Below are 13,767 nucleotides of genomic sequence, written 5' to 3' on the forward strand. Positions count from 1 at the left end.
CCGAAGGCAGACGCTTAACCGCTGTGCCACCCAGGAGCCCCTCTGCTTTGTTTCTCTTAAGCTGCCTGTGCAGTCCCCTCCCAGAAGGAGGGGGACCGTTCGCCTTTATTCACCGCAGCACAGGGCCGGCCTCCCACGACAGTGTTCAACCGGCTGTGTGGACAGGACAGGCCCCGAGGCCCAGGGTCAGCCTTTCCCCTGAGCCTACACTCCATGAGGGCAAGGACTTGGTTTTATTCGCTTACAATAGTGGCCGTGACTCCTAGGACAATTCCTGGCACGTAGAAAGCTCTCAAGAAGTGTTTGCTCAACGAATAAACCTGTCCCACTGCTACTTCTCCAGGCTGAAGGAAGGCACCCCAGAGGTCAGAACTCCTGGGAAGTCTGCCCGGCACCTGGCCACAGAGGGCTTTCCGGGCCTCCTCTGGGAAGGAATGTGATACATCCCACACCCACTCTGGTGAAGGGCTGCAGTGAAGAATGCCTCAGGGCCCAGGAGGCAGGCTTTCCGAGGATGGGGACACGGGAGGGCAGCAGCCACAGCCACCACCGCCTGGGAACGCCGGGCAGGGGAGTGAGACAGCGGGCACTCAGATCTGCTTCCTGCATCTCTCAGCCGCGGCCCGAGTGAGGCGGTGTGAGAACTTCTCGGCGCACATTGTAAATACCATCTGTCACACTGCCTGCCCAGACGCGGCCTTCCTCCCTGGAAGGAAAGCGTTCTTTATTCTTTATGCAGAACGCACCCTACTTAAGTGCTGTGCCACCGGGAGAGGGAAAGAAAAGCCCAGAAGAGGCGAGGACTCCAGGGACCTGCCCTTGGATAGCAGCTGGTCAGGAGGGCTTGGCCATCTCAACTCTTTGGGGGGTTAGGAGGCATGCATTCTCCTCCTCGCTCTGCCATCAGCTTGCTGTGTGACCTTGACCAAAGCACCTCACCCCCGTGGTCCTCCGTTGTCTCATCCGTAAACGTAGATGTCAGACTAGATGGGCTGTGACCTCTTCCCCCGCCCTGAAATATAGCTGGGTCATTTGGACCCTTCTCCCTCCTGCTGCTTGTCCAGAAGCCTGTTCACTTCCCATCACCCTTTCCACCTGGGCTGGTTGGGGGAAATACAGATCAGGACGTGATTCCTTAGTACTTGCAAGCAGGCTCAGGAGGCAGCAGGCCCAGGAGTCAGCAGACCTGGGTTCTGGTCCAAGCTCTGTCATTCTTTAGCCATGCAACCTTCGGGACTAAGAGATTGCAGTAGAAGAATCCATCTCAAAATCCCACAATCTCCGACTTTCCATTCCAAAACAGTGCCTATAAACGTCTTTGCAGACTGAGGATGGGACACAGAGATGAATGAGACCTAGTTTCTGCCCACAGTGAGCTCTAGGACAGGTGGGGACGACACGCCAGAAAATCCTTCCGGCACAATGCTATTGGTGCTGAGTAGAGATGTATGCAAAGCACGTGGTGGCAGAAAGGGGGGCCGAGGAGGGGATGCCGGAGCTGGATCTTAAAAGACCAAGTAGGAGTTTGCCAGGTGGATGAGGGCTTGGTGCGTCCAAGACAGAGGGAACTGCATGTACCAACGCAGGAAGGTGTACATCTGCATAGAAACGGCCTCCTCGTTGTTAGGTGATGGGGATATTCTGCGAGTCTTTGCACTGACTGCTTTCTCTCCTACCCTGTTGGAACAATCCAGTACTCCCCGGATGGGGGTGAGGGGGCTTATGATTGATGGCTCGGCTTGGCTTCCCGGTCCATGAGGCACATCACCAAGGATATGAGAGACTAACAAGAGTCTCCCTTCCATCTCCTACCATTATGTGTTCTCTGAACTAGAATCAGTGAAGCAGGCTGGAAATAGGGGCATGGCTTAAGTGGCCCCAAGGTGACCCCCGAATTTTCCAGCCTCGCACACCATCAGGCCAGGTCAGAAGAGGAATGTGGCTCTGCACAAAATGGGGCCCGCCGGCTGGCAGTCGGGGTGGCTGGGCATCCTCCCATGTGTGGCCAGAGCACGTGATCTGTCTACAGCTGTGGCAGCCTGTTGTGGCTCCTTGGGGAGCTGTCCAAGTCCTCTGCAGAGAGATGGAGTTAACCTGTCCCTTCTCCGTGAAGGACGTCCTGCAACGGAAATGCGCTCGATCTGGTTGCTGCAGCTATGGTCTGCAGCTCGCATGTCTGCTCTGCATACTCCAAAATACACAGGAACAGCACAGAGGAAAATGCACGCATCCAAGACATCCATTAGCTGTGAGCAGCCTCCTCGGCTGCGAACCATGGGGTTAACCAGGCTCGGGGAAAGCCTGTGAAGCACTGGAAGCGTTCTGCTGGCTTGGCTTGCTGCAACGTTTTATATCCAAGAAAAAGGGGCTGCAAGTCAGGGAAATACCAGAACCGCTGAAGGAACGGGCACATTTGCCAGATGGTTCCTGAGGCACAATTGTATTTGCAGAGGGACGGTCTGCAGAGGGAGGTCCTTTCCTCGGAGAGCAAAGGCGCTGGCTGATGGCTCATTCATTATCCTAGGGCTCGTTCGGAGGAGGGTGCTGGCTTAAAGCACACCCACGCTTGTCCTCTCCCCAGAACCTTGCAGCTGTGATTGCCTGAGCTTGAAGTGGCGTTCGGGATTAGGGCTCTCCAAGCACTCTTAACTGTGTTTCTTTAGACACCTGCCACCTGTATCTTTTTCCCAGCTGAAGCCCGTTAGTTCATTTTCCCAGCTGCCAGCTGTCATTCTCTCTCCTTAATGTATCTGACTGCATTTAGTCAATTACACAGCTTGGGCTCTTATGATGTGAGTTCAGTGGTGCTGCCAGGGCTGAACGATGAGGCCATAGCGACAAGGCTGGGGGAATGGTTAAGTGGGTTTGAAAATATGAAGAACGGGAAGGGCATCTTAAATTATTTGCTACATTAGAACAGAATTTTCAGGAACTTGCTCTTGCTTGATCACGCATGTGTCTGCCTGTGCTTTCCTCCATGAAACTACTGACTGTGAGCAGTAGAGGCCATCTCTGTCTTGGTTTTGCTACACACTCCAGGTGGGCAGGTGGTCATGGTCTGAGTCACGCAGATGCCCCCCAAAGCCTGGGTCAGGGGGCAGATGGGGTGAGGGCGAGTGGGCAGTCAGCACAAAGGCATCAGTCCTGCAGAGCCCTGGGGATGCCCTATCCCTGGTGGTCAGCGGGCTCCCCCCTGCAGAAGGACAGCATCCCAGCAGGGGCAAGCTGCCTGCGGTGAGGGTGCCCACGTGTCAGGGGACCTGTGATCACGTGTCTGTTTGTCGTAACGTCTGTGTTACATCATGACCTCCATAAGGACAGGCTGCCTTTGTAATTGCCACACTGTCTCTGTTCTCTAGTATCAAGCTTTCAGCCTGGCATCTAGGGGGTTAGTGGAAAACAGACAGACTTAGTCACAGACCTCCATTTGCATCTGGCAGGATAACCTTGACCAAGTTAGTTCACCTGGGCTCAACGGGACTCAGTTGCCTTGGATTTAAACGAGGCCGATATGACACATCTTGCTAGGATGTAGATAAAAAGGATGGGGCAGTGCCTGGCACAGAGGAGCTCTCTGTAAGCAAGCGTCATTTCTCCCTCCCTTTCCCCCTTGGATACTCAATACATGGTGTTGAATTGATGAATAAATTATTTCAGAGATGAACACACTTTGGCATCTTTCTTGGATACAATCACATTCCAAAGAGCCCATATATCACAGTTGTTAAAAAAAAAAAAATTCCAACACCAAGTAACCAAATTTGGTTTGCAGTTTACAGCCGGAGGCAGCCAGCCCTGTGGGGGGCGAAAGTGGTTTCCGACAGACATAGAAATACCTCTGTTTATTTTTAAAAAGAAAATACAATGAAACTACCTTGGGAAACAATGCCACAGGATTTTGTGTTTGACATCTTTCATCTCTCTCTTTGACACAAGAGGCACACAGTTGGGGCCTAATAAGGGCACGCCAAAGGTTTGGTCTTCTGAGAGGCCTCCAAGTTGCAACACTGACTGGGAACCACGTGAAGTCCTGGAGCCACAGTGTCCTCTAGTGGGGAAGACCGTCATAGCACCCCACAGAGCTGACCCAGACACACAAAGCCCCAGGTTCCCTAACGTGCCCAGGACCAGCCCCATCGTGCAGCCACGCGGACAGGCTTCCAGGCTGTCTTCACGACTCGGAAATAACAAACAACACATTCTTCAGGAAATGCTCTCCTGAATGCATTACTCAGAGACAGCCATCGAAGTCACATTTGCTCCTTAAAATTCATTAGGCATCAGTCAATTAATGGGGTGTAGGCAATGATTCTAGGCTGCTAACATCACAAAAAGAAACCAGACATTTGGTGCCTCTGATGGAAGCACACAGCATAACCTTTGACGTATTTTTTTAAAGTAATCTCTAGGGGCGCCTGGATGGCTCAATTAGTGAGGTGTCTGCCTTTGGCTCAGGCCGTGATCTCGAGGTCCTGAGATCTAACCCCACGTCGGGTTCCCTGCACAGCAGGGAGTCTGCTTCTCCCTCTCCCTCTGATCCTCCCCCCAGCCATGCACGTGTGCGTGCTCTCTCTCTCTCAAATAAAATCTTGAAAAAAAAAAGAAAGAAAAAATAATCTGTACACCGAAGGTGTTGCTCAAACTCAGGAGCCCAGGATCGAGAGTCACATGCTCTCCCAACCGAGCCAGCCAGGTGCCCCAGCCTATGATATATTTTTTGCCACAGAATTGAACCTGAGCCAGGCAGGGCACCTGGGTGGCTCAGTCAGTTAAGCATCTGACTCTTGATTTCGGCTCAGATCACGATCTCAGGGTCGAGGGATCGAGCCCAGTGTCAGGCTCCATGCTCAGCAGGGAGTCTGCTGGAGATGCTCTCTCTCCCTCTCCGTCTGCCCCTCCCCCACTGCTGGTGTGCGCTCTCTAAAAAGAAAAGATAAAAAGAATTGAACCTGAGCCTGATCAAGTCTAAATCTAACCACCAATTTACAGGAAACAAATTGGAAGTTAACGAATTAACAAATTTACAGAGGAGTATGTTGAACAGCACCATGGGGAATGCGATCAGGAAAAATCCTGACTCTGGAAGACTCTACGGGGAAATGACCTGCTTTCTTCAGCAATAAATTGCAAAGAGGAGAGGAAAGAGATGAACCTTTTTTGAGATCTTTTTTTTTTTTTTTTTAAAGATTTTATTTATTTATTTGACAGAGATAGAGACAGCCAGCGAGAGAGGGAACACAAGCAGGGGGAGTGGGAGAGGAAGAAGCAGGCTCATACCGGAGGAGCCTGATGTGGGGCTCGATCCCATAACGCCGGGATCACGCCCTGAGCCGAAGGCAGATGCTTAACCGCTGTGCCACCCAGGCGCCCCCTTTTTTGAGATCTTGATTTAAACAAAGTGAAGGGGAAAAAAAGCTTGTTTAGACAATTTGGGAAACCTGAACACTGTATAATTGATCTTAAGAAATTGTTCATTGTGGAGCGCCTGGGTGGCACAGCGGTTAAGTGTCTGCCTTCGGCTCAGGGAGTGATCCCGGAGTTCTGGGATCGAGCCCCACATCAGGCTCCTCTGCTATGAGCCTGCTTCTTCCTCTCCCACTCCCCCTGCTTGTGTTCCCTCTCTCACTGGCTGTCTCTATCTCTGTCAAATAAATAAATAAATAAATCTTAAAAAAAAAATTGTTCATTGTTTTTAAAGTGTGAAGATAGCATCGCGGTTGTTTATTTTTCATAGATTCCCTATATTTTAGAGGTACACGCTGAAATATTTCCAGATGAAATGATGTGCTGTCTGGGATTCGTTGAAAATAATTTCGGAGTGGGTGCGGGGAACAGATGAAACATGGCTGTGGCCACGTTTAACTGTTAAAGCTGGGCGGGGGGTACATGAGGGTTCATGACACTGTTGGCTTTGCTTTTGTTAATATTTGAAAAATTTCGTAACTAAATGTAAAAAAAAATCCCTACTAGGAAACATTTCAACCTTGACTCTCCTCGAGAGAGTCCACGGTGACTCCTGTAAGAGCTTTATTCTGCTGCCTCCAGAAAACAGGAGCCCATTATCTGACAACTTCTGTACCATGAGGTGTTAGAGATTGCTTCCACCTGGCATGTCTGAGAACTACGGTTCCAATCAGATGAACTGCTATGTTTTCTAGATGCACTTCTGTTCCTCTATTTACTCCTGGGTAACAGAGTAGGAAGAGGCCAAGAACCAGTGCTCCGACTTCGGGGAGCCACGTGCTCCCATGCTCTCTGCCATCTCCAAATGTTCTACGCGACCCTCTCTCCTTCGTGATAACTTTTGACCCACAGCTTTCCAACAAAAGCACTGGACATCAGAGCATTGGCAAGCATATGGGTGACCCAGCCCCCCGCCCCCCCCGCTCCTCGCTACCCCTCACCCTCTCCTCTGCCATCGGCTTACATAAACGCAGCTGTATCAGCAGCCCGCCAGCTGCCAACTCGCCTAGAAGATATTCGGCACTTTTCCTATTCGGGCTAAAAATAAGTCCCAGGCTCTCCTGGGTATCCGCAGGTGGTGTGCTCGCTCTGCCGTTCTGGAGTTTTCCTAGGTGGCTGTAACTCAGAAACAGGGAATTGTTTCTACCAAGTCTGGGGTAGGAGCTCTGCTCCTTCTCTGGGGAAACAGTCACAAGCACTAGCAAAGTTGAAAGGAGCTGAAGACCCGTCCCTGAGGGCTGTTGCTAACTGGGTACTCACCTCAATCATGGCGGCTGACAGAGGGCGCTGGTTCAAGTCCCAGGCCTGCTACTTAGCTGGCCTGACACTGGTGATTCAAACTCCTTTAGTGGCAGTTCTGTTACATTTATAATGGGGACTATGCCTCTTGGCTATGAGAATTAAATGATATGGAAAAAGGACTTTGGAAACAGCTCCATAATATGTGCTAATCCCCCCCTTTTTTAAATAAAACTCTCCCTCGACCCCCTGTGCCAACAGGCTCTCATTTATTCACTTAACAAATCTCATTCATCTCATTTGCTTAACAAGTAGCTGAGTGTTCGCTATGTGCCAGGTACCATGGTGCTAGGAGCTGAGAGTAAAGCAGTGAACACAACAGATGAAAATTCTGCCCCCCAGAGCTAATGGTGAGGAGATTAACAAATACCAAAATTAATTGTATAAGAGTACAGTTTGTGAGAAGATAAGAGCTATAGGGAAGAGTAAAGCAAGGATTCAGGAAATGCCTCTATGAGCAGGCACTGAAGTTTTAAAAATGGGGTGGAAGGGAAGATCTGATGGAGGTGATATATTTTTTTAAGATTTTATTTATTTGACAGAAAGAGAGACAGCGAGTGAGGGAACACAAGCAGGGGGAGTGGGTGGGGGAGAAGCAGGCTTCCCACTGAGCAGGGAGCCCCATATGGGGCTCGATCCCAGGATCCTGGGATCACGACCTGAGCTGAAGGCAGATGCTTAACAACTGAGCCACCCAGGTGCCCCCAGAGTGATATTTGAGTAAGACCCTGAAGGAGGTGAGGGAAAAGGCATGTGTACGTACGGGAGATAAGCATTTCTGGCAGAGTGAAAAAGCAAGTGCAAAAGCCCTGGGGTAGAAGCATGACTCATATGACTCAGAGCAGATAGAGAGGAGAGAGGGAAGGAGATAAAGCCAGAGAGGTAATGGATGAAGTCAGATGAAGTCATGTAGGATCTTGTCAGTCATTTTAAAAACTATGACTTTTTGGGGCGCCTGGGTGGCACAGCCGTTAAGCCCCTGCCTTCGGCTCAGGGTGTGATCCCGGCGTTATGGGATCGAGCCCCACATCAGGCTCCTCCGCTATGAGCCTGCTTCTTCCTCTCCCACTCCCCCTGCTTGTGTTCCCTCTCTCGCTGGCTGTCTCTATCTCTGTCGAATAAATAAATAAAATCTTTAAAAAATAAAAAAAAATAAATAAAAACTATGACTTTTTATCTGAATAAGACAGGAAGCCACTGGAAAGTTCTGAGCCAAGGGGTAGCATGTTACATTTGAACATGTTGACAAAAGCCCGAAGCTAGGCAAAGGTAGAACCAGGGAAGCTTTGAAGATATAAAAATGCCCAAAATTGAATGTGCAGAGAGAAAACAATCCCAGGCATGCCTAGGTGAGCAACACGCTGGAAAAGATTAAAAAATAAAGTGGTAAAAAAACAAAAAACAAAACTGGAAAAGATTAACAGAAGGAAAAGAAAAGATCAGTGAACTTGAAGACATAGCAATAGGAGCTTCTAAAATAAGAGAGAGAGAAAAAGACTAAAATACGAAGGGAGAATCAGTGAGCAGTGGGACAGCATCAAGGAGCCTAATATGTTTATGCTAATGTGTGTTTGAAGTCGCAGGAAAAGCAGGGAGCAGGAAAAAAATATTTGAAGGAATAATGGTCAAGATTTTTCTAGATTTGATGAAATCTATAAAGGCACAGGTACAAGAACCTCAATGAACCCCAAGTGCATTTCTTGCAAGAAATGAAGAAAATATGCAAAAGCACTTCCTGAATCAAATTGATTAAAACCAGTGATAAAGAGAAAAATCATAAAAGCAGCCTGAGGGAAAAGACACCTTATATACATGGAAACGAAGATAAGATGACAGGGTATTAATGCCACCCACGTCACAAGCCAGAAGGCAGTGGAGCAAGATCTTTAAAATGCTGAAAGAAAAATACTGTGACCCTGGAATTCTTTACCCAGTGAAAATGTCTTTTAAAAATGAAGGTGAAATAAAGACTTCTCAGACATATAAAAGCTGAAAGAATTCACCACGAGCAGACTTGCACTATAGGATATGTTAAAAGAAGACCTTCAAGCAGAAGGAAAATGATATCAAATAGAAATCTGGCTCTATACAGAGTTACAAAGAACACCAGAAAAAAATAAGTGGGTACTGAAGTATGTGTATTTTTTTTTTAATTTAAATGTCTTTAAGAGGGGCACCTGGCGGACTCAGTCGGTGGAGCACGTGACTCTTGGTCTCTGGGTTGTGAGCTCAGGCCCCACACTGGGTGTAGAGATTACTTAAAAATAAAATTAAAGGGGTACCTGGGTGGCTCAGTCGTTAAGTATCTGCCTTCGGCTCAGGTCAGGATCCTGGGATCGAGTCCTGCATCGGGCTCCCTGCTCAGTGGGAAGCCTGCTTCTCCCTCTCCCACTCCCCCGGCTTGTGTTCCCTCTCTCATGCCTCTCTCTCTCATGCCTCTCCTGTCAAATAAATAAATAAAATCTTTTAAAAATTTTAATTAAGAAAACAAATGTCTTTTAGAGATAATCAATTTCTTTTTTTTTTTTTTAAGATTTATTCAGTCATTTGAGAGAGAGAGTGAGAGCGAGGTGGGGAGGGGCTGAAGGAGGGGGAGAGAGAGAGCTCAGCTGACTCTGCACTGAGCATGGAGCCCAACATGGGGCTCATTCTCACAACCCCAAGATCAGGACACGAACCAAAACCAAGAGTCGGATGCCCGGGTGCCCCAGGGATAATCAGTTTCTTCTCTTTTCTCTTTTAAGATTTTATTAATTTATTTGAGAGAGAAAGAGAGAGAGCATGAGCAGGGAGAGGGGCAGACTCGCTGCTGAGCAGGACTCGATCCCAGGACCCCGGGATCACGACCTGAGCTGAAAGCAGATGCTTAAGGGGCGGAACCACCAGGTGCCCCAATAATTAATTTCTTAAAACAAAAACAGTAATACTGAATCATGGGGTTTATAACATATGTGAAAATAAAATAAGTGACAACAGTAGCCCTAAGGCCGGGACAGGAGAAGCTGAAGTAAACAGTTACAAGGTTTTATTTTTTGTCGTTGTTCCTGCCCTGCCCTGCCCTTCCCTTCCCTTCCCTTCCCTTCCCTTCCCTTCCCTTCCCTTCCCTTCCCTTCCCTTCCCTTCCCTTCCCTCCCCTTCCCTTCCCTCCCCTCCCCTCCCCTCCCCTCCCCTCCCCTCCCCTCCCTTCCCTTCCCTTCCCTTTCCTTCTTTTGGTATTGAAGTATAATTAACAGAGTGTTCTATGAGTTTCAGGTGTACAACATAACGATTTGACAATTCTATACACTACTCAGTGCTCACCATGGTAAGTGCAGTCTTCATCTGTCACCATGCAATGTTTTTACAATCTTATTGACTATATTCCCTATGTTGTATTTATCATCGCCGCGACTTACCTATATTATACCTGGAAGTTTGTATTTCTTAATCCCCTTTAATCTATTTCGTCCATAAGATTTTAATAGAGTATGTAAAGGTAGATGGAGATAAGCTGAAGGTACATACTGCATGACCTAAAGCGAGCACTACAATAAAGTTATTGCTAAATTGGATAAAAACATCACAATCTATAGGATATCTACAAGAAACTTACTTTAAATAAAAGATAAGTTAAGGGGCGCCTGGGTGGCTGGGATGGTTAAGCATCTGCCTTCGGTTCAGACCATGATCCCAGGGTCCTGGGATGGAGCCCACATGGGGCTCCTTGCTCAGCAGGGAGCCTGCTTCTCTCTCTTTCTCTTTATGGCAAATAAATAAATAAAATCTAAAAAAATAAATAAATAAAAGATAAGTTAAAAGTAAATATCGATTCTGCACAACTTCTTCCGGATAACTGAAGAGGAGGGAACACTTTTCAACTAATTCTATGAGGCCAGCATTACCCAGACACCAAAACCAAAAAAGGACATTATAAGAAAAGAAAAGGAAATGACACACCCATATCCTTTATGAACATAGATTCAAAACTTCTTACAAGTTTGGCAGATCAACTGCAATATATATGTAAAGGGTAATACACCATGACCAAATGGGGATAGCCCTAGGTATGCAAAGTTGGTTTAACATTTGAAAATGAATGTGATTTAACACATTAACAGAACACCCCCCCCCAAACAAAACAAAACAAAAAACCCAAACAACAACGCAAAGATAATCTCAATAGATGCAGAACATCATCTGACAAAATTCAACATCTATTCATGATAAAAATTCTTGGGGTGGCTTCTGTGTTCAGAACAGACTGAAGGTGAGCAAAGGAAGAAGCAGGGAGACTATTTAGAAGCCTATTACAACAATCCCAGCTGGAGAAAGACCAGGGTGATAATCTCATCACAGAGGCGGTGAGAGGCGGTCAGACTCTGGTTATTCTGAAGGTAGTCCAAACAGGATTCGCTAATAGAATGGGTAGGGAGTAAGAGAAAGAAAGGAACCAAGAAGGATGACTCTGAGATTTTTGGTCTGATCAGTTGCAAGGATAAAGTTGCAGTGAATAGTGATGGTGGGATTTGGTGGTTTGGATGGGACAAATCAAAAGTTTTATTTTGGACATGGTGAGTTTGAGATGGGCGTTCAAAATCCACATTAAGATGTCTACTAGGCAATAGACATATAAATCCAGAGACAGAGAGGTATCACATATGGGCTCCAAACTGGGGGTTCTTCAACATATAATTGGTGTTTAAATTCAGGAGAGCAGATGAAATCACCAAAAATCTGAGAAAAGATAGAAAAAATGTTAAGGCCTGTAGCTCTTTGTTTTTTAAAGATTTTATTTATTTATTTGAGAGAGACAGAAAGAGAGGGCACAAGCAGGGGGAGGGGCAGAGGGAGAGGGGGAAGCAGGCTCCCCGCTGAGCAGGGAGCCAGACCCCAGGATGCTGGGATCATGACCTGAGCTGAAGGCAGATGCTTAAGCCACTGAGCCACCCAGGCGCCCCAGCCTGTGGCCCTTTTATTAAAAGATCTGATAAAGGAGGAAAATGCAGCGAAGGAGATTTGAGAGGAGTGGTTAATGAGGCATAAAGAAAACCAGGAAAGTGTGGAAGCCAAGAAAAGAGAGTATTTCAAGAAGGAAGGACATGTTGTATCGAATGCTGCTGATGAGAATAAGATGATGGCTGAGAACGGACTATTGAACTGGCAACGTGGAGGTCACTGGAAATCTCGGCAAGAGCAGTTTCAGCACAATAGCGCAGGCAAAAAGCCTGATTAGAGTGGGTTCAAGACAAAATAGGAAACCAATCCTTCACAAACTGTTCCAAAATATAATACAGGAGGAAACACTTCCCAAATTATTCTATGAGGCCAGTATTGCCCTGGTACTAAAACCAGACAAAGACATCACAAGAAAACTACCGATCAGTATGCTTTATGCTATAGATACAAACACCCTCGACAAAATACTAGCAAACTGAATCCATTCTAAAGTCCTTTTTATATACAAATCTCACCAGAAGCAAGTGGGATTTATCCCAGAACTGCAAGATTGGTTCAACCTACAAAAGCAATGTAATACATCATATTAATAGAATAAAGCATAAAAACCTTTTTAGGATAAAGAGATCATTTAACAGATAAGAAAAAAGCACTTGACAAAACCAAACACACTTTCATAATGAAAACACTCAACAAAATAAGAATAGAAAGGAATTTACTTAATCTGATAAAGGACATCAATAAAGAACCCACAGCTAACAACTTACTTAATGCTGAAAAGATGGAATATTTTCCCCTAAGGCCAAGAATAAGACCAAGATGTCCATTCTCATCACTTTTATTTAATACTGTACTGGGGTTCTAGCCAGGGCAATTAAGAAACAAAAATAAGGGGCTCCTGGGTGGCTCAGTCTGTTGGACATCTGTCATGATCCCAGGGTCCTGGGATTGAGCCCCACATCCTTCTTCTTGCTCAGCATGGAGTCTGCTCCTCCCCCTTGCTCATGCTCTCTCAGTGTCTCTCTCAAATAAATAAATAAAATCTTTAAAAAAACAAAAAAGAAAGAAAAATAAATGGAAGGAATCGAGGTTGTAAAGGAAGAAGTAAAACTATCTCTATACACAGATGACATGATCTTATATATAGAAGATCTTTTTTTTTTTAAGATTTATTTATTTATTTGGCAGAGAGAGAGACAGCCAGCGAGAGAGGGAACACAAGCAGGGGGAGTGGGAGAGGAAGAAGCAGGCTCCCAGCAGAGCAGGGAGCCTGATGCAGGGCTCGATCCCAGGACCCTGGGATCACGCCCTGAGCCGAAGGCATACGCTTAACGACTGAGTCACCCAGGCGCCCCTATATATAGAAGATCTTAAGGAATACACACACACAAACTATTAGAGCTAATAGTTGCAGGATATAAGATTAATATACAAAACTCAATTGCATATCTATACACTAACAGTGAATGGTCTGAAAATGAAATTAACAAAAGAATTCCCCGGGGCACCTGGCTGGCTCAGTTGATAGAGCATGCAACTTTTTTTTTTTTAAAGATTTTATTTATCTATTCATGAGAGACAGAGAAAGACAGAGGGAGGCAGAGGCAGAGGGAGAAGCAGGCTCCCTGCAGAGCTCGAAGCCCGATGCAGGGCTCAATCCCGGGACCCTGGGATCATGACCTGAGCCAAAGGCAGAAGCTTAACCAACTGAGCCACCCAGGTGCCCCAGCATGCAACTCTTGATCTCAGGATAGTCTGTTCAAGCCCCACATTGAGTGTAGAGTTTACTTAAAAATAAAATTAAAATAAAAAAAAAAAACAGTTCCATTTACAATAGCATCAAAAAGAGTAAAATACTTAGGAATAAATTTAACCGAGGAGGTAAAAGACCTATACACCAAAAAGTATAAAGCATTGTTTTGGGTTTTGTTTGTTTGTTTGTTTTTAAAAGATTTTATTTGTTTATTTGAGAGAGAGAGGGAGAGCCCAGAGGAGAGGGAGAAGCAGACTCCTTGCTGAGCAGAGAGCCTGATGTGAGGCTCAACCCCAGGACCACGAGATCATGACCTG

This window comes from Ursus arctos, unplaced genomic scaffold (assembly GCF_023065955.2).
Source record: "Ursus arctos isolate Adak ecotype North America unplaced genomic scaffold, UrsArc2.0 scaffold_24, whole genome shotgun sequence".
Classification (NCBI taxonomy): domain Eukaryota; kingdom Metazoa; phylum Chordata; class Mammalia; order Carnivora; family Ursidae; genus Ursus; species Ursus arctos.